The sequence below is a fragment of the Tachyglossus aculeatus genome, chromosome 26, assembly GCF_015852505.1.
Source record: "Tachyglossus aculeatus isolate mTacAcu1 chromosome 26, mTacAcu1.pri, whole genome shotgun sequence".
NCBI classification, from domain to species: Eukaryota; Metazoa; Chordata; class Mammalia; order Monotremata; family Tachyglossidae; genus Tachyglossus; species Tachyglossus aculeatus.
Genome location: NC_052091.1, coordinates 13,779,439 through 13,802,425, shown reverse-complemented (window position 1 = coordinate 13,802,425; position 22,987 = coordinate 13,779,439). Strand labels below are relative to the sequence as shown.

Sequence of the window (22,987 nt, the reverse complement as noted above, 5' to 3'; positions counted from 1 at the left end):
GGTTGAACCGACAGGATTTAGCAACATTGAATATATCGGTTGAATGAGAGAGAAGAGTTGAGGATAGGTTTGTGAGACAGGAAGGATGGTAGTGCTGTCTACAGTGATGGGAAACTAGGAGGGAGTAACTAATCTGTTACTGCACTGCCTGCTGGAACCATTCTTATAAGGGTTTTATTAGTGATTGGTTGCAGTCCAGAGTATTATGTGTACTTGTTTCCAATAATTTTCTCTTTTCTGAGACTAAACGTTCTGCTGCGATACTTAAAAAAAATTAAAAATGGAAGAATAATATTAAATAACAATGGCATTTAAGCCCTTACTATGTGCCCTGCACTGTACTAAACACTGGGGCACATACAAATTATTCAGGTTGGAAACAGTCCCTGTCCCTCGAGGGGCTTAAAATCTAAGTCAGAAAAACAGGGAATGAACCTCCATTTTACAGATGAAGAAACTGAGGTATAGAGAAGTGACTTGCCCAAGGTCACATAGTAGGGAAATGGCAGAGCCAGGATTAAAACCCACGTCCTCTGACTCTTTTTTTGTCTTATTGCTTTTTCCATTAGGCCTCTCTGCTTCCCAATGAACCCAGTTTGATTTCAGTGAATCAGTGGTATTTATTGAGCACATTTTGTATGCAGAGCACTGTACTAAATGCTTGGAGGATTCATGAACTCTATGGCTCTCCCCATCCTAGGCCTGGTATATGCTTGTCCTTTTGCTTAAGAAGGGACTGCTGAGTACTGATCAGTACCAATAGTTTGAGTAAATCTTATAAAACTCTACTATTTAATTGCCTTGTTATTTTGTGCAGGAATCATTCTTAGCTATCATCTTGGTCCTAGACATCCACATCGCTTTGCCAGCACTCCGAAAGACCTTTCCAGTTTTGAGGTCATGTAGAGTTCTCCTAGTTTAGACCAGACTGACATTCCTTTTGACCCCTGATTAATTGATTTTTCTAATGAGGACAGACATCCATTAGGGTCAGTCTCTTAGAGCCCTGTGATTTGCATCAGAAATCTGTCTAAGGTATCTGGTTTCTCCAACTAAATCATTTTAGACATCCAGAGATAGAGGAGAACTGGAATGTGTTATAGTCTGGGTAATCTTACGGTTATAATAAAAATTGATAGGGCAAGAGTGCAATTAAAAGCTCTCTGTCGCTTCACGGAGTGGCCTCTAATGAGCAAACACAAAATCAAACAGATTGAGGATGGTGGGGTTTTTTTTTAATAACATAAAACTGTTGCCCATGAAGTTCTTGGCTGACATCATGAAAGTAATTTCACCTAATGGCTGTGATGGACCTACAAATTTCTATACGCAGGGAAGGTGGCACCAAATTACCGTGCCATCAAATTCCTCCTGTCTGTCATCTTTTATCTCAATGGCCGCTTTACCTCCCAGACTGTCAAACGGGAATGAGTGGACCCCTCCAAGGTTGGATTTATACAGGCTTGGATAATGCGATTCAGGAAAACCCGAACAAAGCAAGTGAAAACCAGTGAGATGATAAATGATCCTACCGTTATGTAATTTGGGGAAAGCACCTATGGATTTCTTTTCTTTTGCTCCTAAGAGCCCTTGAAGTATGTCAAGTATTTATAGTGATTCAAGTCCCTCTTCTACATGCCAGAGTTAATGATTCACACTTTTGCCAAACAATGCAGCGCTTCCCGGGCAGCAGAGAAAATATACTTTCATCATCTCTTTGGGTGATTCACCTTGGGCGAATTGTTGTGATAGTCAGCAATTGGTATGCTGCTAGTTGGTATAATACTCTCATCTTGGTGACATGCTTCCCCCCCGCACCCCAACTTCCCCTTTTTCTCCTCACCCTCTCAAGTAGTTTCTTAAAATGTCCTCTGATATTTCGGGAAAGTGCCAAAAAGGGCAGGGTTGAGTTGTGCCGCAGTGTACTTTGCTTAAAAGATGGGATTAAACTAAACATTTGGGATTTTTTAAGAAGCATTAAAGGCAAGTGGGACCCTTTTCAATGGGGCCAGAGTTATGTCTCTTGCCCTCACCCTCCAGTAGAATCATTTGAATTGCTTTTTCAGAAATCTCTAAAATCCAACTTTGAATGCTGGTTTCCAGGGACAGAGCGCAGTACAGCCTAACCCTTGAAATATTGAAATTCTAACTAGAAATAGACACTGATTGCTAATCACGTAAGTCATCTTAGGTTCCTGTCATTAAAACCCCCTTTAGTTCTTTTATTTATTTTTAATTACTTCCTATTTAATTCAGTGGTATTTTTTGCTGTGGAATTAAAATGCTGAGGTGCAGAGAAATGTTTCTGTTGTGCTGTTAAAAATATTCGTTTTAAAAATCCCTTTCTGGTTACCCTTAGTTCTACGTCATTCCTGACGTTCTACTGAAAAACCTATTCAAATAAGATAAAATTTATCAGTAGCATTTATTAAATGATTCGTTTGTGTCTGCAGAACATTGTACTAAGTGCACAGTAGAATTAGTATCCATGATCTCTGCTTTCAAGAAATTTACAATATAGAGAATAATATAGAGGATAAAGATAAAATGAACTGTTAACATTTTCATATTGTTAGGGATTTTTTCCTTGACACTTTAAATAAAGTAGTCTTCATGGTTTTAAGGCTGTATCAACCCCATGACCCATCCCAAACAATGCAGTATGTTACAGAGCAACTTTGTTAGTGTAGCAAACTACAAGGGGAAGCAGCATGGCCACTTGTTTGGGAGTCAGAGGGTTTGAATCCTGGCTCCTCCACTTGTTGATGATGATGATGATGATGGTATTCGTTAAGTGCTTACTATGTGCCAAGCACTATTCTAAGTGCTGGGGTAGATACAGGGTTATCAGGTTGGCCCACATAGGGCTCACATTCTTTATCCCCGTTTTACAGATGAGGTAACTGAGGCACAGAGAAGTTAAGTGACTTGCCCAAAGTCACGCAACTGACAAGTGGCGGAGCTGGGATTAGAACCCATGACCTCTGACTCCCAAGCCCTTGCTCTTTCCACTAAGCCATGCTGCTTCTCTTGTTGGCTGTGTCACCTTGGGCTAGTCACTTAATTTTTCTGTGCCCCTGTTGCCTCATCTGTAAAATGGGGATTAAGACTGTGAATCCCATGTGGGACAGGGACTCTGTCCAATCTGATTACCTTGTATGTACTCCAGTGCTTAGAACAGTCAGAAGGACCTGGGCTCTAATCCCAGCTTCGCCATGTGTCTGCTGTGTGACCTTGGGCAAGTCACTTAACTTCTCTGTACCTCAGTTATCTCATCTGTAAAATGGGAATTAGGACTGCGAGCCCCATATGGGACAGGGACTGTGTCCAACTTGAATACCTTGTATCTTCCCCAGCACTTAGAATAGTGCTGGAAACATAGTAAGGGCTTAACAAATATTATCATTATTATTATTTATTAACAGTGCCTGGCACATAGCAAGCGCTTAACAAATACTATAAAAAAGTAAAAAAATAATAAAGTTTTGAAGGTGGGGAGAGTGATGGACTGTCATATGCAGAGGGAGGGAAATTCAGGCAGCGGCGAGATACACGAGCTCGAGGTACAGTGCGGAACAAAGCGTATGGACTGGATTGTAGTAGGAAAGCAGCAAGGTAAAGTAGGAGGGGGCAAGGGGATTGAGTGCTTTAAAGCCCATGGTGAGTTTCTGTTTGATACAGAGGTGGATGGGAATCCACTGGAAATTCTTGATGAGTGGGGAAACATGGACTGAAAGCTTTTGTAGAAAAATGACCCGGGCTTCAGAGTGAAGTAGGGTCTGAATATGGAGAGACAGGAGGCTGGGAGGTCAGCAAGGAGCATGATACCCTAATAAATTTGGGATAGGAGTAAGCACTCAATAAATATGACTGAATTAATTAATGAATGAATAAGTGAAAGAAGGATCTGAGCAGCACGTTTACGCCAGGCACAGCGGATGGAATCCAGTAGTGGGCTTGGGACAACTCTGTCTCCTCTGCTGCCTGTACTCTGATCCCTGAGAGGACCCTTGCCCATTCTTGTTTCCTGGAGCTGCCAAGTAAGGAAGGAGAGAGACTAGCCACTAAATTCATAATAATCCACCCTTACGGCTAAATGAAGGACTCTCAAGCCAGGTTCCTGAGTGACAGTAGGCTTGGGGCCCTGCTTCCGTTGCAGCTCCAGCCCTGCCCTTACTCTACTCTCAATCTGAGACACCTTGGGTTGTCCCCAGCAGGGCCTGGAAACTATTAGTAATCGATGGTATTTATTGAACACTTACTGTGTGCAGAGCACTGTCCTAAGCACTTGGGAGAGTACAGCAGAGTTGGTAGACACGTTCCGTGCCCTCAACAAGCTTCCACTATAGAGGGGGAGACAGACATTAATATAAATAATTTATGGATATGTACCTATGTGCTGTAGGGCTGAGGGTGGGGTGAATACTAAATAGTAATAATAACAAGTATTTGTTAAGCGCTTGCTATCTGCCAGGCACTGTAGTAAGTGCTGGAGTGTATGCAAGCAGATTGGGTTGGACACAGTCCCTGTCCCACGTGGGGCTCACAGATGAGGTAACCGAGTCCCAAGGAAATGAAGTGACTTGTCCAAGGTCACACAGCAAACATGTGACGGAACTGGGATTAGAACCCATGACCTTTTGACTCCTAGGTTACTATCCACTATGTCATGGTACTAAATGCCCAAAGGTTTAAGCACTTATTATGTGCCAAGCATTATATGAAGTGCTGGGGTGGATTCAATACAGTCAGGTTGGACACAGTCCCTGTGCCACATTGGGTTCGCAGTTTAAGTAGGAGGGAGATTTAAATGCTGTTTTACAGATGAGGAAACTGAGGCCCAGAGAAGTGAAGTGACTTGTCCAAGGTTTACAGGAGGGAAGTGGTAGAGCGGGGATTAGAACCCAGGCCCAAGATCTTTCCACTAGGCCACAGGGACTTGCTCCCAGAATCTTTGCCTGAGTCCTATTAATGGAGCAGGATCTGGGCCTTGAGGTATCTCACTCTGTCCTCCTCCCTCCTGCTGCTTCCCTTCTGCCTCTGTGCTGCCACGGTGAAGGAGATGATATGTGACCTGATCCAGACCCTGGCTCTTACCACCACCACTACCAACTCTCTTTACCCCCAAGAAGACAAATCTAGAGAAGGCAGGGAGGAGACACAAAATCCAAGCCCCAATTTAGTCAGCTCTGCTACTACCAAAAGATTTTTTTTTCCAATTACTAAAGTTTAAGCATTAGGGAAGGGATTTGAAATCCCACCAAGTGCCCCGGTGTGTTTACCAGCATCTCTCCTGTTGTTGGGCATTTACATATTTTTAATTCTTAAAGGACTTCTTTATTTTTCTGTTTGATTTAGATGACTGGCCCGACAGCACCTTCTTTTCTGTGACGACCTGTGTAACAAGCCATCATCAAGGTGAGATGCTGAGACAATTATTCTTTTTTAAGTCCCATCCTAAGGGCATTTTGCTGATTTAGAGTTGGTTTGTCCTTCCTCCTGGATTTTATTAGGAGGTAGGTTATTTAAAATTCAAGGTTATCTTTACAATCTCTACATATTTTAATCTTGAGTAGCATGTGGACATTTTAGACATGTGGGTATTTTTGTCAGTGATCGTATTTGCCATGTTTCCTCCTTTAGTTGATGAGCTTGGCACACTCTAAACAAGATACTTCATTTAGTCTAGTTAAAAGAGGGAGGCGATACTTATTTAAAACTATAAAGCTTAGCATCGGAGTGTTCAGAGGAGGTTTTTTGCGTATTGCATAGCGTGAAGTATGTTGCTTTATCACTACAGCTTATTCTGTGTATATGTTGTATTTGGCAGCATTATTATATCGTTTGATCAGTCAATCATAGTACCATACAGTAGAATTGGTAGAAATGATCCCTGCCTACTGAGAGTTTATAGTCTACAGGTATAAGTGCTTTAGGCCCAAAGGATATCGGAACACTATCTTAAAGATGAATTATGCAGGCAAATGTTCAGTTAGGTGGAATAGTAGTCTGTCAACTCTTTTTGAAATAGATTCTGTACAAAATCTTCTTGAAAAGTTTTTTTTTTAATCAGTTGTATTGCTGCATTGCAGTCAGATTGAGCCTCAATCTGAGACTCTATTTTAGAAGGTGAATCTAAAATAGTTGAATATGTAAAACTATGAATCTAGTCTTAGAAGAATCTGTAATGGCACCGAACAGCATTGTTTCCCATGGAAACATTTTGTAAACAAGCTGATATGTGCAAAACTGCCCAGCTGTCCAAGCGTTATGAAAAAAACAGGCTGTCAAGTGGCAGACAGATCTGGTAGCAAAGTAGCTTCTTTGAACACACTCGAGACTATTATTACTTATAATCCATCTGAAAATAAATCTGCACTTTAGTTTGAGACCGTGGGTTTTGGTTGTCAATTTTTAGTGAAGAATCCTTTAAGCTATTTAAAGTGAGTCCTCCCTGGAAGGCTGGATCCAGGCAGTGTCAACTGATACTTTATATGTTTCACATATTCGGAAAGACAACTTTATTTCAGTGGAGGATGAAGATAAATTCACCGCCGCTTTATAGTGATTGCTTCATCATCTTCAAAATTCTCTAACGCCTGAATTCTGTTACCATCTCCTTATTCCCTTTCTGCCGGCCCCAAATTTCTATGTGCTAATGCAAGTGGCTTTTCTAGAACATTTTTTGGAAAATTTTCTCTTTAAACTCTACCCCCCCCCCCCCCAAGATAATCTTGTAATTATATTTTAAAAATACTCTAAAATAGCAGTAGGGTGCCTAGAAAAATAATTTTTCTGAATCCATTTTTTTTCTAAATTGCTTTAATGTAAAAAAAGGTAATGTGTTATCTGTTACCCTGTAGACTGTAAGCTCATTGTGGGTGGGGAATGTGTCTCTTGTTGTATTGAACTCTCCCAAGCGCTTAGTACAGTACCCTGTGCACAGTAAGCACTTAATAAATACAGTTGAATGAGTAAATGATCTGTTTCCAAATCCAGTATTAATCTCAGTTTTTCATACTATCTGTGCATTGTTTTTGGTTCAATCTCAAAATCGTTTGTCAGTCGGTGGCTTTAAGTGAACATTTACTCTCTTCAAGGTGCTGTGCTAAGCACTTGAGAGAGTACAATTGGATTTGGGGATTTGATTCTTTCCCACAAGGAATTTACAATCTAGTTGGGGGGTTTACATTCTAGTGTAGGTATTTAATCCCCATTTTACAGATAAGGAAGCTGAACCACAGAGAAATGTCCTAATTCCTGAGTGTAAATTTAATTTTGTGCAGAACTCTTTATTTACTACATTAAATCCTTCTTTTCCTTGAGAAAACTCTAAACTGTTTTTGCTCGTGTGTATGTATATGCTGGCGAATAAGCTGTCTGAACTTGGAAAATTACGTAATGGCGCTACTGCTTAATGAATTTTTCTTCAAATAATTGTCCTTTTTTCTAAAATATCTTGGGTTGTACAGGACTTAGCCTTTCAGCTCAAAGTATAATTTTTGCACTTGATTTCTTTGAACATTGTATCTTCCTACTTCTGTAGCCTAGTATTTTCTTTCAGTGCCTGGAATGAATTTTGGAGTGAGAAATGGTCAGAAACGTATTTTTGTCGGTTTGCACCAAGTGTCAGAACAAAATTCAGCCCCGGGGTGCTTGAGAAAATGGAGATTTAAAATCCTGGGCATATCTGGGACTCTCAGTTCCAGGGTTAGAGTTCTGTAAACTCCCCCCTGGCGTGTTCTGAATACTTGTTAAGGGCACTATTTGCACTCAATTTTGTGATATTTGCAGTCTCAGGGATGCAAGAATCTTCCTGCAAAGTACTGTGGTTGGTGTTCCTCTCTCCAAGCCTGTTTGTGGCCAAAGATCAAACGGTGTAGATGGTTGACCTGTTCCCAAGGTGTTTTGGCTTTACCTGTCCATAGGCAGTGACCAAAATATTATCCACAGGGAAGCAAATGAGAGGTGTGTCTGAAGTATATTTAATGCAGAACGATTGTGAACAGCTTTTTATCTGACCTTATCAGTATCTTGATGTTCTTTCTGCCTCCCACCGAATCTAAACTCTAATCTTAAGCAGCCCACAGTACTGTTGTGTTTCTTCTTTATGCCAGAAGCATCGAAGACTTAGAACTCGATTGCTAGAAGTACTGTTACAAAGTAAGTTGCTTCAGTCTGTTATTTTGGGTTGACAATTAGTGAGTAGCTGTGCTTGTGTTTTGCGCTCTCATAGATGTGTACAACTGGATGGAAATTGGCCTCAAAGGGTGCTCAGTTTTCTTTGTCATTAGTTAACAGATGCTTACTACAGTTCTTGCTTAGAGTCTTTACTTAATGTTAGGATAATGCATCTTTCTACACTAATGAGAAGAGTTGTGTCACGCAGCAGCTCATTATGTAAAACGAATAACTGCTTGTGTCCAAACAGTGATCCTTTGCAATGTGATTAATCCTCTGTGAAGTTGTTGACTGCACCTTAGTGAGAAGACATTCTTCTATCAATAGTTTTTTGGTTTTTTTTTTTTGCATAGCCTCCTCTGGATGGTATTAAATACAAAATGATCTTGCTATTCTGGGATATCGTTTGGGAGAAAATCTCATATTTGATTTGGCAGGTGTCAGAGTGACTGCCAAACTTTATGAAGCATTGGGAATCTGTTAGGAATCTTAGTCTTCGTATAAAACAATTTTTGGTTTCCAGGTAAGCGTGACCATTCATATGTACAAAAGTTTTTTATATAAAACTCCAGTTAAAAAAGTATGACATATATGTGAACATTGTCAAGTATTTTGTTTTAACAAACAGTTTTCACATACAAGGAAATTATTTTTACTCATTCCTAACATCCCTTGTTGAGGCATTTCTCTGTAGAGAGTTTGTGCTATTCAGGCAGTTATGCTATTTCTACTAACAAGTTCCTTTTGTTCCTCCCCTTTTTAAATTCTATTTTGAAATTAGGTGGTTAAAAAAAATCCTGGATCCCCAGGCATTTCCCAGATGCTTCTAATGGCTATCAAAAAAAAAGAGTACTGATTTGAAATTCTGATTTATTTAAATTTTGATTGTTATTTCTTTTATAAGTCCTAATTTGGGTCCTAAAGCCACCCTTTATGGAACCATATGGCACTTGCCAGCTATATCCATTTCCACTCATTCTATTCAATTGTCCATACTAGGAATTACAGTGTGTTTCAATCAGTAGAGTATACTGACCAAACAAAATTCATCTAAATCAGTTACGGACTCCTCTTGGTTATCTGAAAGCTCTTTATTTGGATTGTAAGCTGATTGTGGTCAGGGATCATGTCTATCAACTCTATTGTCTTGTATTCTGCCAAGCGCTTAGCACACAGTAAGTGCCCAATACATAGCATTGCATAGAATGAATGATCCTAAGTTATCGAGATGTAGTGTTGCTGCTCCTTCCTTGCCAGCTCTGGGGTTTTTCGCTCTTCATCAGCAAACCTATTAGAGGGCCGGAACAGAGACAGAGTAAATTCCAGCTTGATTCTCCTACTTTTAGAACACCTCTGCTAAAAAGATGACAGAGGAGTTTGAAAGTAATTGCTTAAACAGTTTAGAGGTTTTCTGAAGATTTCATTTATCCATATTGTCAGTCAATCGTATTTATCAAGCACTTACTGTGTGCAGAGAACTGTACTAAGCGTTTGGGATAGTACGATATAACAGACACATTTCCTGCCCACAGTGAGCTTGCAGTCTTGAGGGGGAGACAGGCATTAATATAAATAAATAAATTACAGATCTGTCCATAAGTGCTGTAGGACTTGGAGGGGGGAATGAATGAAGGGAGCGAGTCAGAGCGACGCAGAAGGGAGTTGAAGAAAAGGAAAAGAGAACTTGGTCAGGGAAGGCCTCTTGGAGGAGATGTGTCTTCAGTAAGGTTTTGAAGTGGGGAAGAGTGATTGTTTGGTGGATTTGAGGAGGGAGGTTGTTCCAGGCCAGAGGCAGGACGTGGGTGAGAGGTCACTGGCGAGATAGATGAGGTCGAGGTACAGTGAGACTACCATTAGAGGAGCAAAGTCCAGGCCCTGTTCTATGCACTGGTTCCCTGCCCTTTGTTGCCTTGGATAATCAGGAGTTGGCCATATGAAAGGCAAAGCTAACGTTCATTCAATAATGCTTGCAACTGTTTAGTAGTACATGTCTAATTTATTTATTTGTATTGTTGTTTGTCTCCCCCCCCACCAGACTGTAAGCTCATTGTGGGTGGGGAATATGTTTATTGTTGTATTGTACTCTCCCAAATGCTTAGTACAGTGATCTGCACACAGTAAGTGCTCAGTAAATATGGCTGAATGAATGAATGAATAGTAGTAAATTTTAGGTTAATGGGGGGAATTTTTTTTTTTTATAGCCAGTACCAGAGGAAGTGATCCGGTTGTCTGCATCAACACTGACATTTTAGATAACCACAAGAGATGACTGCAGGGTGTGGGGCTTAGAAATGGCCTCACTCAGTAGCCCCCCTGACATCCAAGTATCTGAAAATAATGGAAAGGCCTGATCCATGGGGTGGTAAATCTGAATCTATGTGGTGTCCTTTGGAATGCCCTTAGTGGATGTCCAAGTCTTCCCTTCCAACACCTCACTCCATTGTAGAAATGCTCCAGAACATCCAGCAACTAGAGTTTTTCAGATTATATATTATAAATTTCTTATTTAAAATTAATGTCTATCTCTTCTTCTAGACTGTAAGCCTGTTATGGGCAGGGAACATGCCTACTAACACTGTTGTACTGTACTCTCCCAAGCATTCAGTTCATGGTACGTATTAAGCACTTAATAAATACCATCGATTGATTGATTGATAGTCATTAGAAGTAAATGTTCACTCGTTTTAGGAAGCTTATTGTTCAGTTTTTTCATCTCTGCTGAATGCCTTTCATCCATCACCCCAGGCTACCTGTTCCTTCAGCTTCACAACAGTATAAGGTTTGTGTCATAAATATTTTATGAAAGTGAATTGATTTTGTGACCCAAGCGGAGGAACTGATTGACTTATTTATACAAGGGTTATCTTGAAATTCCAAAAGGAAAGGAAAGAGAATTAAGAGGGCTTTGGATGAAGTAATTTTTCAAGTATGTCTGTGAGAATTATAGTCTTCAATAATAGCAGAGTGGGTTTCTTGAAGGAGCATGATAAAATATTCAATCAAACACTAACACAGATGTTAGGTTTAAATAATCTATGAATAAACAGAATAAAAATAGCTCTCTGCTCCTTTCCAGTCGGCTAATATCTGTTGATTTTTCACTCGGGAAAATTGCACATTAGACATTTCACAAAGTTTTATTAAAGAAACAGACTCGACTTATCTGCGGGTCTTCTTTCAAAATTAACTCTGATGTTCAGTAAGCGCTTTCTTTGTGCCATTCACTGTGGTATGTCGCAGTTGATCAGACTGGACACCATCCCTGTCCCATACAATAAGTCAATTAATGGTATTTATTGAGCACTCAGTAAATCAATTGATCAATCATATTTATTGAGCACTCACCGTGTGCAGAACTCCCGGGTACCTGGGAGAGTATAGTATAACAGAGTTGTAGGTGTGTTCCCTGCTGTGTGCTCACACTGTTCCCTAGCGCTTAGAACAGTGTTTGACACATAGTGAGCGCTTAATAAGTTCCGTAAAACAAGCATTGTGCAATACAATGTATAGTGCTCACATTCTAAGGAGGGAAAGGAGGTATCTTATCCCCATTTTAGAGGAAACCGAGGTGCAGACAGATTGAGCATCTTGCCGAAAGTCACACTCCAGACCAAACCAGTGGCCAAACTGGTATTAGAACTCAACTTCTCCGACTCCAGTCCTGTGCTCTTCCCATAAGGCCACACTGTCTCTCTTCAAAGGGGTTCATTTGTTCTTGTTCACAGCACAAATAATATATTGGTGTGTTTGACAGAAACTCTTCTTTTCCCTAATTTAGACCCAAGACCCAAGAGCTACCTTATATGCAGTAATAGCTATAATATCCATCATGGATTTAAAAAGAACTTTGTCTAGGTGACTACTGCAGTTATGATCAAGGGGAAGCAATAGATTTAAGGCTTTTGGCTGGGGTCCTGATGATTCTATGACTTCCTTTTCCACTCTCTTTAAAATGAATAATTAATGGATTACAGAAAGGCTTTTGTGGAAAAGTTTACCCGTAAGAGGAGGATGAAAAGTAACAAGGCGGCTCCACTACAGAAACGTCTTGTTCGGTAATTTAAGGGGAACTAAAGAATACTTCAGCATTGAAAAAGTACAATAAAGGGAGTGGTGAGCTAATCTAGTTTACTAAGAGGTATTTGAAACTTGCTTAAAAAAAACTGGTTAATTTAATCTTAGAATGCTGTAGATTTGCTTTCAAATTTCATAAATATTTCTGGCTCACTGAAGAAAAGAAAACAAATGAAAAGATCTAAGAATTTAATGATTATAACCAATGAAGTTGTTTTCTCTTTTATAAAATGTAATTTATTTTGTGGCTTAGAAGAATTGCTTAGCCTGGCAAAATCCTGTAACTGGTTTATTTTTCTTTTTAATAAATATCTTTTAAATGGATTTTTTTTTCTATCTCAGGGGTATTTATAAAGTGTCATTCAATCAGTGAGTAAAGCAGGCGTTATACCAGAGTATCCTGTCAGGTACACAGAGTTCATTTATGAGTTCTGTTATCTTCTATTCTAGTTATTACAGGTTTTTTTTCATTTACAAGCCTCGGATGTCCCCTTTTCCAGGCATGCTAACCTTAGATATTGATCTTTATTAGAACTCTGCTCCTTTAGTGGTTCCTCTGAGACACAGTAATTCAGCAAGTGGTTTTGTGCCCCTCTTTTCTCTGAAACCCTAGAAATCACCCTGGAGGCGGGGTTTTTTGCCTTTGTTTCCTTCCAGTAGGATAAGAGATCAATGAGCAACATGGTGGGAAATTTATTTTCACCTTCTGTATTAATAACTCGGCTTTTAGAAGTGACCGTGGGACTGTTGATCCCTGAGTTTCCAACCAGTGGTTTCTGGAAAGGAAAAGACTACTTGATAAATATCTAACTTGATTTGTGACTCAGCTATCGTTTCAGACAGGTGCTATTTATTAGTCATAGCTTTTTTATGGAATTGGTTAAGCACTTATTATGTGCCTCGCACTGTACTAAGCACCGGAGCAGATACAAGCTAATCAGGTTGGACATGGCCCATGTCCCACATGGGGCTCACAGTCTTAACCCCCATTTTACAAATGAGGTAACTAGGTACAGAGAAGCTAAGTAACTTGCCCAAGGTCCCACAACAGATAAGTGGCAGAGCCAGAATTAGAACCCAGGTCTCTCTGATTCCCAGGCCCCATGCACTATCCACTAGGCAACAGTGCTTCTCAGCTGTAACTGTAAGCTGCTCTGTAGAATTTAAGTTCATTGTGGGCAGGGATCACCTCTACCACCTCTGTTGTCCTTTCCTAAGTGCTTAGTACAGTGCTCTGCACACAGTAAGCACTCAATAAATACCATCAATTGATTGATTCATGGTTTTAGACTTTCTTGCCTTTTTTCCCCTCTTCCATTCCCAGTGTGCTGTTTTCAGTGATGGAGGAAAAAGTTGACCCGTAATTTTGTAAGACAGAACATCTGACTGTTTCCAACCACCTACTACTTCCCAGGTCAGGGCCTGCCCCAGTGAAACTCACTCTCAAAAAGCAATTAACAGGTAAGAAAATTGACTCTTAACAAATGCTTCAGTCTTTACTTCTCCCAAGGGACTGTCAGTGTCAACTCCTCAAGATTAAAAACCTTCCCATAAATATTTTTTTTTGAAATTACAGAACAGAAACAAATTCTACGTTGATAAAATGAGCTAAGGTGTGTCAGCAGTATGGAATGGATGAATGGGCTACTGCCACTATTTAAATTCTGAGACAAAAGCAAGGAAATGTTTATTTTCCAAAGAGATGACATTGAAACGGCAACAGTTTTGTTCTGCAGCAATGATTTTAGTGTGCCGAAAGGGTACATTTAATAACTGATTCATCAGTCTTGGTGCAGGAAAGCAATGGTTTTGCCCAGTACCGTTTTTGACTCCGTGCTCTGCAGCTGAAGGCCCAGTGTGGATGTCCACGACCTGCCTACAATTAACTTTTACAAACGGTTTGGCAATTTCGACTGGTGCTTTCCTTTTTCAATTTCCTCAAAAAAGTATGTTCAGTCACCCAGCAAAGACTCCATTTGACTCCTTTTGAGCAGGCAGATTAGATATTCATAGATTTCAACTCCTTTTCTGTGCTAGAATCATTGTCTCTTTATGCAGGTCATTAAAATAGAGTAGTTAAGTGTAAAGGTTACATTTATCACCTTGCTTTGTATTGACAGGTTTTTACTCTGGATATATTTCGTTTTCGTTTGCTTTACTAATGTTCAGGAATAATGCAAAGCTAAAAAAGAAAGAAAACCCTTGGAGGAATCTATTGGATTACACTCCCTTTAGAAATTATTCTTTGCTGTGCTTGTAACTCCGGCCTTGTGTGCAGGGAGCATATCTGCTAAATCTGTTGTATAGTGCTCTCCCAACCGCTTAGTTCAGTCCTCTGCACATAGTAAGTGCTCAATGCACTCCATTGAATGATTTATTCCATAGACTTTGAAAACCGTTCTTGCTTAGAGTTCAACTCGGAAGATATGATCTTTTTCTCCTCTATCTTCCTGCACCCTCCACCAGTGGATTTCATCCGCCAAGAAAATTTACTTGGAGTGTAACATCATGTTTATAGAAAAGGGAATGTTCCTTGATCGGGACTTAATTCTTCAGTATTTTTTTTTTATACGCATTGTGGGTTGGGATGTGTGACTCCCCCTCTAGACAATATGCTCATTGTGGGCAGGGAATGTGCCTGTTTATTGTTGTATTGTACTTTCCCAAGCACTTAATACAGTTCTCCACACAGAGTAAGCACTCAATAAATGCAACTGAATGAATGAATGAATGAATGGAAGTGGCATGGCCTAGTGGAAAGAGCACAGACCTGGGTGTCTGAAGGACTTGGGTTCTAATCCTGTTTACCCTGGGCATAAGTGACCCTGGGAAAGTCACTTCACTTTTCTGTGCCTCAGTTACCTCATCTCTAAAATGGGGAAAAAGACTGCGAGCCCCATGTGGGACATGGACTATGTCCAACCTGATTTGCTTGTATATACTTCAGCGCTTAGTGCAGTGCCTGGCACATAGTAAGTGCTTAATAAATATTGTTAAAGAAATTCCAGGGTTAATTTTACACAGTACAGTTAATTCTTCTGGAACGCCAAGTTTCCATTCTTGCAGAACTTCATGTTAGGGCAATCTTAGGTTGCAGTGCTCCTTTGGTGTTCAGTGGCAGGCGGGGGTGCCGTGATCCGGCATTGGCATCTTGCTCTGTCCAGGCAGACACACGTTGTTGGAAAAACGTTGCCTCCAGCCGCTAGCTCATCCAAACCCCAGCGGAAACATGCAGTGTGGAAGAACTGATGAGCTCAGAAAATGGAACAATTGAGAGAAAGAGAACAAATATATGATGATTATTAAGGTACTTTTTAAGTGCTTACTGTGTGCCGAGCACTGTTCTAAGCACTGGGATAAATACAAGCTAATCAGGTTGGATAAATAGGTCCAAACAAAATATAATAATTAATGTATAAAAATAAATATATATCTAAAGGAAATGGTTTGGTTTGGTTTTGAAAAGAATCTGAAAATGAGAAGCGGCTTGCCCGAATGGAAAGAGCACAGGCCTGGGAATCCAAGGACCAGGGTCCCAATCCCAGCTCCACCACTTGTCTGCTGTGACACCCTGGGCAAGTTAGTTAAATTCTCTGTGCCTCAGTTTCCTCAACTGTAAAATGGGGGTAAAATCCTACTCCTGCCTACTTAGATTGGGAGCCCCATGGGGGACTGTGTCCTAAAGTGCTTGGCACAAAGTAAGCACATAACATTAACTGTTTAAAAAAAATAAACAAACAAGAAAGAATGCCTTAAATGCTGAGAACCAGTGCTCTTTTTTTCGGGTTTGACTTGAAATTGCGTTTAGTCTCCTGTACAGAAATTAAAATGACATTTTTTCACACTTTACAAAGGATCTTTTTTGTGTGGAAACTTATTTAGTTGCTCAAAAATCTTTATAAGCTTCTGATGTTTCCTTTCGTTGTTCTCATTAGGATGAAGACAACTGTATGATCAAATCTTTTTTATGGTATTTAAGTACTTACGTGTGCGCTAAATGAAGCGCTGGGTAGATACAAGTTAGTCTTGTTGGATACAGCCCATTATGCCTCGTAGAGTTCACAGTCTTAATCCCCATTTTACAGATGAGGTAACTGAGGCACAGAGAAGGGAAAAGACTTGCCCAAGGTAACACAGAAGACAGGTGGGAATTAGAATGCAGGTCTTTCTGTCTCCCAGTCCTGGACTCTAGTCCATAGACCATGCTGCTTCTCATTGATTTGGTGTACTCCTCTATACTGTTAATTATGCTCAAAGGAAATCTGAATGATTAAATTATTCAAAAGTGGGCCATGTTCATTTGGAGGAGTAGCTTTTATTGTCTCTGAGCTCTTCCTACCCAGATCAGAGATGATTCTGTGAGTCAGAAGTTAACAGGGAGGGATAAGGAGGTGGTGGACTCACTTATACATTGGACAAGAGGTGAAATTTCACACATTAATCCACTTGATTTTCAGCTTGCTTTTGGAAAAGTGCATCTGATAATGCATTCTACTGCATGTGACAACTTTCATAGTCATCAAAGCAGAAACTATCAGATCACTTCAGAATATCCTGTAAATCTTCAAACATCTGACTGAAGCCCACCGAAAAGGCTACTGTCCAGGTTGATGATCCTGTATGTACGTTAGTTAAGGATTGGCGGAAATACACATAATTTGGGTAGCTTAAAGTTGAAATTCAATAGTACAAGCAAGATGTTGAAAACTTATTTGAAGGACTTGAAAAAAATCCAAATGATTGCTAGAGTGAAGTGTTTTGGAGCACTTCCCTCAAAATGTCTGTATAATAAAAGTCTATTGAAGAACTTTTTCATAATCCAGCCCAAACACACCGAATCTTCCAAGGGAATTGACTGGCTCTCAAATTTTGCTCTCAAGACCGGTGTAATATTACCATATATTGAAATGATTTCTTGCTCTTGCCTCTTCAGAGTCCTCAAGTCGGGTGTTTGTTTCAAATATTAAACTTTTTTTCAGTATATCTTCATCTCTCAGGTCTGTCTACATAAGTGCCAACTTTTCAGGATTGATTTAGATGGGGTTGGGGTGTGTGTGTGTGTGTGTGTGTGTGTGTGTGTGTGTGTGTGTGTGTGTGTGTTTAAAAGAGGTAAGAATTTTATGGAGGGGAGGCACAGGCTTCAAAGAGCTGACGGGCAGAGTGACACCATATTGGGTTTTTTTTAGCCCTGCATGGACACCCTTATTAGGGATTTGGGATAAGCAAAACAGAGAGCCCAGCTAAAATGGCGCTGGGTGCCATTATACCTCCCAAACCCCAACTTGCCCCTATGGAGTTGTTACCCATGGCTATATATAAAAACTATGTGGAGTGGACTGGCAAAAATACTTCTCCATCCTACTGACTCTCATGCCCATTGCCACGACAGCTGTTTCAGACTCTCTTGCCCCTAATGAGCATGCCACGTACTTCATTGATGTAATTGAAACTATTAGGTGTGGTCGCCCTGCTTCTCTCCAGTCCCTTCCTCCTCCTGCCTCATATTCGTCTCTCCTGTCCTCCACAGCAGTATCTCAAGAAGAGAGTTCTCACCTCTTAAGTCCTACCCCCTGCGTCTCTGACCCTATCTCTTCCAACCGCATCAAAACAATTGCCCCCCTCTCTTCTTCCCTCCCTGACTGCCATCTTCAACCATTCACTCTCCAATAAGTACTTCAAATATGCCCAAGTATCCCCTATCTTATGAAACCCCCTCCCCTAACCCCAAAGCACCCTCCACTTATCCTACCTTTTACTGTTCTTCTCCAAACTGCCCAAGTGAGTTGGTTACACTCGCAGCCTCCATGGCCTCTCATCTAACTCCCTCCTCAACCTCCTGCAATCTAGCTTCTGCCCCCTTCTCTCCATGGAAACCATCTTCTCTGATGTCACCAATGACTTGCTTTTTGCCAAATCCAACCCCTTCTACTCCATTCGAATCCTCCTCAACCTCTTAGCTGCCTTTAATCCCATGGACTATTCCTTTCTCCTGGAAACATTATGTAACTTGGCTTCATTGGCACTGTCCTCTCCATGAGAAGCAACATGGCACAGTGGATAGATAATGGGCTTGGGAGTCAAAAGGTCATGGGTTCTGATCCCGGCTCCACCACGTGTCTGCTGTGTGACCATGGGCAAGTTACTTCACTTCTCTGGACCTCAGTTTCCTCATCTGCAAAATGGGGAGTGAGCTCCACTTGGGACAGGGACTGTGTCTAACCCAATTTGCTTGCATCCACCCCAGAGCTTAGTACAGTGCTTGGCACATAGTAAGCGCTTAACAAGTACCAAAATTATTACTTTTATTATCATCATTGTTCTGGTTCTCCTCGTATCTCTCTGATTGTTCCTCAGTCATTTTCATTGGCCCCTCTCAGCTCTCACCCTTTGACTGTGGGAGTGCCTCAAGCCTCACTTCTGGGTCCCTGTCTATTCTCCATCTTCACCCACTCCCTTGAAGAATTCATTTGTTCCTACATCTTCAATTACTGTCCCTATCCAGATGATTCCCAAATGGAATCTACCTTTGCTGCCCTAACCGCTCTCCTACCCTGCAATCTTACATTTCCTCCTGCTTTCCGGACATCTCTACTTGGATGTCCCATTTGCACCTCAAACTTAACACGTTCAAAACACGACTCCTCATCTTCCCATCAAAACCCTGCCTTCCCCTTGCCTTTCCCGTCACCGTAGACAGCAGCAGCAGCATCCTTCCTGTCTCACAAGTCCGTAACCTTGGCATCATCCTCGATTCATCTCTCTTATCCAACCCACACATTTAGTCTGTCACAAAATCCTGTCAGTTCTACCTTCACAAAATAATTTTGGCTGCAATTCCTCTCAATAAATCAATCAGTGGTGTTTTTGAGTGTGTGCAGAAAACTTTGCCAAGCTCTTGGGAGAGTACACTAAAACAAAGTTAGGAGATACAGACCCTGCCCACAACAAGCTTACTGTCTAGAGAGGGAGTCACTAAAATAAGTTACAGATGGGAGAAATAGTGGTTTATAAGGGTAAATACGTAGGGTCTGTGAAACTGGGGATGATTAAGGGGTAGACACCCAAGAGCATAAAAGACATAAGAGGGTGAATATGGTCAGGAAATAAGGAGTTAAGGAAGGTTTCTTGGAGCAGATATGATTTTAATAGGGCTTTGAAGGTGGCAAGAGCTGGAGGGCTCATATCTGAGAGACCCCCCACTGTTGCCACCTTCAGAGTCATATCAGATATGAGCCACTTCCTGTCCCCTCTCTTTGAACCAGATGCAGACTGAGAAGGCCAGTGACCTACATTCCCCAACTTGGACTGTGACCTGTGACCTCCATGAGGGACAGGGACTGTTTCCAACCTAATTCACTTGTATTTACCCCAGCACTTTGAGGAGTGTTTGACATATAAATAGCGTCTCACAAATACCATTTTAAAAAAACAAAAAGCTTTCCCACAGCTCAGTCTCTGCCTGTCTGGGCCTGCCTGTCTGTAGCTTCTCCCCGATGCTCCAATTGGCTTTCAGGCCAGCTTTCTCCTCAGCCCTTCTGTTATCATCATAGAGATGGGAGAGGGTCACCAGAGTTTCTGATAACGAACTTACATCCTTCTTCTGTTGATGGAGTAGGTTAGGGTAGTAGACTTGGTTGCTGAGAGATAACTTTTTCTTCTCCTTGTACTGGCATCAGGAATTTTTTTACTGTCTTCATTGGAGTGGAAATTATAAGACGGCAGTTAAATTTGTTATGCTGGGCCAATGACTCAATGTCTCAGAATTGCTACTGCTATTAAAAAGTAATAATAATAATCTCAGACTTTAGGTATTCGCTGGGCCTTACCCTAGCTGTGTTTACTGTCAGCTTCATTGTCTATAATGTCAGTCTGGGTTGGGTGAAGATAGACTCTTTGAGAAACTCGGGAATCTGTAAAATGGGGATTAAATTCTCCTCCCTCCAATTTAGACTGTGAGCCCCTTGTGAGTCAGGAGACTGTGTTCAACCTGACACACTTGTATCTACCCCAGCACTTAGGACAGTGCTTGATGCATAGTCAGCCCTGAACAAATACCATTAAAAGAATAGTGGAGAACCTTTCCAAATGATTTGAACTCTCCATCATCCTCCAACGTTATCCAATATTTATTGAGCATCCTCAGGGTGATTAATATTATACTGGACATTCGCAGAGCACTTTAATGGTGCAGTTCTCTGACAAATTATTGACAGCCAGACAACTAATAGTTCTGTGTAGCCACTGTTAAGTTTTCAACCGGCCATAATTGGCACAAACAAATCACTGACAGGCCTGGAGCAAAGTCCATTCGCTCAGTTTCCAAGGACAGAGATGAAATGATAAAAGGATTCCTGCAACTAGGTAACTCCCAACTTGCCTTTATTGGTGCATCCATGTGACACCAGGGAGCATTTGCCAAGTGCGGGGAAAATGCTCTTGTGTGCGTCTTTATGGCTTTACGGGAAGCAATGTTGCCCAGTACAAAGAGCACAGGCCTGGGAGCCACTTGCCTGCTTGGGCAGGTCACTGAAACTTCTCTGGGCCACAATTTCCTCAACTACAAAATGGGGATTCAGTATTCCTTCTCCCTCCTATTTAGACTGTGAGTCCCATGTGGGACAGGGACATTGTTCAACCTATAATAATGATAGTGATAGTATTTAAGTGCTTACTATAAGTCAGGCACTGTTCTAAGCACTGGGGTAGACACAAGATAATTGTGTTGCCTGAGGATCTCAGTCTGAGTAAGAAGGAGAATAGGTATTGAACCCCCATTTTGCAGATGAGGGAACTAAGGCCCAGAGAAGTTAAGTGACTTTCCCAGGGTCACACAGTGGGTAAGTGGTGGAGCAGGGGTTGGAACCCAGGTCCTCCCACTCCTAGACCCCGTGATCTTTTTTCAGTCACACTGATGAACTTGTATCTACCTCATAGAACAGAGTTTGGCACATAGTAAGAAATGCAATTAATAAGTAGGGAGAATCCCCATTTTACAGATGAGGAGGCTGAGACCCAGAGAAATGAAGTGATTTGCCTCCATTTTTGTAGAGCAGTTTTATTTCCGAAGTGCGCTCTCAGTACTTATCTCATTTTTGCCCTCACAACAACCCTACGGTAGGTGGAACACTAGATACTATCATCCCCATTTTACAGATGAGGAAACTGAGGTACACAGAGGTTAAGTGACATGCCCACTGCCACACAGGAGGCCGGTGGCGGAGTTTGGGCTCAGGCCCAGGTCCTCCAGTTTCAGGACCGGCATGCTTCCACTGCACCACACCACCTCCCCTCATGGCAAACGGGGTTCCTGGCATAAACCAAAGAGTTTTTACTGCAAATCAGGTCTCCTTCCAGCCAGTCTTAGGGATGACCTGGGAGATAGTCGAGTAGGCAACCTACTTTGAGATGTTTAATTCCACTTTTTCCTTTTTGAAGAACCTAGCCCGAGCTATCTAGATGGGAAATGTAATGTGTTCTTGCTACTTTATGTCTAAATTTTAGACTGCCGCTCGAATTTAAAAAAAAATTCAAAGAACTTCAACATCAGTTTATCCTAGGAAATGAAATGCTCTGAAATGTTCTGTGGATCGGGTCCCCAGTTGGATTGTTTTTACTGTGAGAAGTGATCATGTTTTTGCAAAGAAGGACCCCCTCCCCTCTTCCCTTGATGGTATAGTTTGTCGCTAATAGAACAAACTTTCTCATAGTCTGGTCCAAGTTTGTTTGGATAATTTGGTCAGAGGACATGTCTCTTTTTTTTTTTCCCACTGTCCACCCACTCAAACATTTAAAGATTCTGAAGTATTTTGGTTCTCGAAGGAATGCTTAATCCATGTTTGGACTTGTACATTTCATTGTACTCTTCCAAAGCTTGCTTATAGTTTTCCCTCTAATGTTGTTTCTTTGAATAGGCTATTTGTTAGGCCTTTGGGTTTAAATACTACCCTACCCCAGTTAGCACTCTTTATTGGTTCCATGAATATAGAGTGTTAACTGAAAGAGTACTAAAAACAAGTTTACTTTCCCATAGGAAATAATGCAAAGGCATTAATGCATTCCCAAGATCTCCTCAAAAAGATATTAAAAAACGGTGATGAACACAATAGTCACATGATCAAATAACTGTAAATATGTACTGGTAGTGAAATATTTTTAAATTAGTTTGTTTTGGTGTTACATATGAAACTACAGTAAAAAAAACTTTCACATCTTATTCAGAAACAAAGGACCATGAGCTAAAATACTAGTGATCGTCTACTTTCTATTTTTCTTTTTGGTTTTTAGGGTATGTAAGTGCTTACTGTGTCAACCACTGTTCTAGGCGCTGGGGTAGATACAAATTAATCAGTCCAGATACAAGTCTCTTCCCACATGGAGCTCACAGTTAAGTAGGAGAGAGAACAGGTATTGAATTTCCATTCTGCACAGAGGCATAGTGACTTCGGGCAAGTCACACAGCACATAAGTGGCGGAGCCAAGATTAGAACTCTGATTCTCTGGCTCTCAGGACTGTGCTTTTATCCCTGATGTCACACTGCTTCCCGTGCTAAATAGATAATAGTAGTGTAGTGGAAATTCAGTGCATGGATTATTCTAAGCTCTAGGGAAGGGGCTTCCCATTTCTATCAGCAGTGGTAAGAAACTCATTACCATTGGCTTCAAGTCAGTCCACCAACACTCCCCTTCTTAAATATCTGCTCTCTTCACCCGCTACACCTCAGCTCACTCACTT

The 22,987-nt window shown here is 41.0% G+C and overlaps 1 protein-coding gene across 1 annotated transcript in view; it reads left to right on the top strand.

Moving 5' to 3' along the window:
* The first annotated feature begins 2,105 nt into the window (after nucleotides 1-2,105).
* Nucleotides 2,106-22,987, top strand: part of PEAK1 (pseudopodium enriched atypical kinase 1) — a 182,819-nt gene continuing 161,937 nt past the window's right edge. Inside the window, exons 1-3 of the mRNA XM_038767609.1 lie at nucleotides 2,106-2,177; nucleotides 5,359-5,418; nucleotides 13,580-13,716. The gene's annotated coding sequence lies outside the window, so the exon portion shown is untranslated. The remainder of the gene's footprint in view (nucleotides 2,178-5,358; nucleotides 5,419-13,579; nucleotides 13,717-22,987) is intronic.